Source organism: Panthera uncia (assembly GCF_023721935.1).
Source record: "Panthera uncia isolate 11264 chromosome E2 unlocalized genomic scaffold, Puncia_PCG_1.0 HiC_scaffold_19, whole genome shotgun sequence".
In the NCBI taxonomy this organism is placed as follows: Eukaryota; Metazoa; Chordata; class Mammalia; order Carnivora; family Felidae; genus Panthera; species Panthera uncia.
In genome coordinates this window covers 10886365-10889767 of record NW_026057588.1, presented here as the reverse complement: position 1 = coordinate 10889767, position 3403 = coordinate 10886365, and positions in this window count along the sequence as shown.

Sequence of the window (3403 nt, the reverse complement as noted above, 5' to 3'; positions counted from 1 at the left end):
TTTTTTTTTTTTTTTTTTTTTGCAAGCAGCTGCATGTGTGGTGACCATAGTGGAGACCACTTTGGTCACAATTATTATTTACCAAGAGTGGTTGTTGGGGAGGCAGGGGAGCGGGGGGAATGGGTGATGGGCATTGAGAAGGGCACTTGTTGGGATGAGCACTGGGTGTTGTATGTAAGCGATGAATCACGGGAATCTACCCCCCCCCCCCGAAACCAAGAGCACACTGTATACAATGTGTGCTAGCTAACTTGACAATATATTATACTTAAAAAAAAAAAAAAAAAAAAAGTGGTTGTGGCTTGGCGGCCAGGAGCTCATATCCACCTCACAGACCCAGAAACAGATGGTAGCTCTGTCACCAGCACCTTTGCACGCCGCTAGCCGGAGCGCAAACTAGTGCAGCCACCTTGGAAAACGGTTTGCCAATTTCCCCTGAGGTTAAATACACACTTCCCATATGACCCAGCAATTTCATTCCTGGGTAATTTACACAAGAGAAATAAAAACCTAGGGTCACACAAAAACCTGTACGCACATGTTTATAGCAGCCCTATTCATAATCACCAGTAGCTGGAAACAACCCAAAGGTCCTCCAACTGGTACATAAATAAGCCAACTGTGGCGCCCCCAGCCACGCCCCCAGAAGTGGGATACCAGGCAGCAGTGAAAATCAGCAAGCCACTGACAATACACACCACCGCATGTGTGAATCTCAGATGCATCAAGCTGCGGGAAAGAAGCCAAACTCAAAAGGCTACATTACTCCGTTTGTTAGACATTCCGAAAAGGGCCAAACGATAGTACAGAAAACAGATTGGTGGGTGGTTGCCAGAGGCGGGCTGGGGAAAGATGTGACCACAAAAGACCAGGAGGAGGGGATTTGGGGGAGGCGATGGAAATCATTTGCATTTTGATTCTGGTGGTGGCTATGCAAACGTGGGGGGGGGGGGGGCGGTTTTTAACAGAACCGCACATCAAAGAGTGAATTTTTCTGCATGCACATTTTTCAATAATTTTAATACTGTGTGATCCCATTCCTGTAACATTCTGGAAAAGCAAAACTATAGCGAGGGCGCCTGGGCGGCTCAGTCGGGTGAGCGTCTGACTCTTGGTTTGCACTCAGGTCGTGTGGTCTCATGGTGCATGGGTTCAAGTCCTGCATTGGGCTCCTTGCTGACAGCTCGGATCCTGCTTGGGATTCTCTCACTCCTTCTCTCTGCCCTTCCCCTGCTGTGGTCTCTCTCTCTCTCTGTCTCTCTCATTCTCTCTCAAAATAAATAAATAAACTTAAAAATTTTTAATTAGGGGGGCACCTGGGTGGCTCAATTGGTTGAGCGTCCAACTTCGGCTCAGGTCGTGATCTCATGGTTTGTGGGTCTGAGCCCTGCATCGAGCTCTGTGCTGACAGCTCAGAGCCTGGAGCCTGTTTCAGATTCTGTGTCTCCCTCTCTCTCTCTGCCTCACCCCTGCACCCACACTCTGTGTCTCTCTCCTTCAAAAATAAATAAACATTAAAAAAATTTTTTTTAATTTAATTAGGGGTACCTGAGTGACTTTGAGTTAAGCGTCCAACTTCAGCTCAGGTCATGATCTCACAGCTTGTGGGTTTGAGCCCCACATCGAGCTCTGTGCTGACAGGTCAGAGCCTGGAGCCTGCTTTGGATTCTGTGCCTCTCTCTTTCTCTGCCCCTCCCCCACTCACACTCTGTCTCTCTCCTTCAGAAATAAACATTTAAATTTTTTTTAATTTAAAAAATTTAATTAATTAAAAAAAAAAAACTATAGCAATAAAAAACAGATCAGTGGCTGCCAGAGACTGAGGATGTAGGGAGAGTTTGACTGTGAAGGAGAACAGGGGGTTTTGGGATGATGGAAATGTCCTGTATCCAGCTTGCGTATGATTCTACGACTATAAACTTTTATCAGGACCCGTCCAACATAGATGCTTAAAATGAGTGCATTTTACTATATGCAAATTACACCTCAATAAAGTTGATTTCTTTAACAAAGTTGATTTTTAAAATCTTATCTTCTCTTGCTCTTCCCTGGCTGTGTGACCTCAGGCAAAGCCCCTCACCTCTCTGTGCATCAAGTGAAGGAGGAGGGAGATGGGGGAGGAAGCGATCACATCCAGGGTGAGGACTCAGGTCTCACCCACAGGTACACAGGTACACGCAAGAAACATTATAAACAAAACAGAAGGTCTTTGTGAGCCTTTGGGGAGGAACTGGCGACACAGCCATGAGCTGCTCACAATGGCTCCTGTGTTTTGGGAGGGCCGGTCCTGGACTGAGCTCCATCAGGTCTTACCTGGGTCCCTGCGCACTCCTTGGTTGACCTAGAAAAGCCAGTGGAGCCATCCCTGGGCCTCAGAGGGACAGTACGAATCGGCACAATTCAGAGCATTGTAAGAAAGCCTTTTTCAACAGTCAGATGGGCCCGACACACCCATCCCCTGAGGTCCCAGCTGTTTGGGGCGGTATTTGTTGGGTGTATACAGCATGGGGCCTGCCCTCAGCTTCACACACAGGGGAGACAGGCGCGTGACACCCCAGAACGATTGGGGCTCTGTGGGGGGGGGGGGGGGGGGGCAACCCAGGCAAGAGGGGGGGGAGGGGGGAACCCGGCCCAGCCTACCGAGAGAAATCAGGGAGAGCTTCCTGGAGGAGAAGCTGCCGGAGTTGGTCCCCCACTGTGTTTTTGGAACACCTACCTCGTGCCCTGCGTTGGCTCTCGGAGGAAGAGGCATTATCTTTGAGGCTGAAGTGAAAAGGGCCTGTTGCGGGGATGGGGGGTGGGGGGGTGGTGGGAAGAGGTTGCTATTGAAAGCAGGGAGGGGCGCCTGGACGGCTGAGTCCCTTAAGCACCCGACTCTTGATTTCAGCTCAGGTCATGATCTTAGGGTTGGGGAGTGCGAGCCCCGCATCGGGCTCCTCTGTGCTGACAGTGAGGAGCCTAGCGGCTTCCCCCCGGGGTCCGGGGTCCGTCCACACCTGCAGGGAAGGCGAGGGGAGGCAATGGGAATGAAGAGGCGGGAAGAGCCCGCAACCAGTAAGACCTGGTCCTCAGGCCTGCCAGAGAGAGGCCCTCCCCAGCCAGAGTCGGGGGCCTTTGCCAGAGGAGCTTCCTCCATCCCGAACCTTTAAGGCAGGTGCGTGTTAGGTTTGCAGAGGATGTATTTCTATCATTCTTTACTTCCCAAGACTCTCTGATGCGAGCGTTCCCCCTTCCTAGATTCTGTTGGTCTTGGCTCCTGAAGTTTCTCTGCTCCTTTGAACCTTTGATTCTAGGAGTTGCTCATTCATTCAGTGACAATTTATTGAGCCTCTCTGCGTGTCGGGGGCTGAGGATACAGAAAAGAACAAAACATATAAAATTCCAGCCTCAGGGGAAACCACAA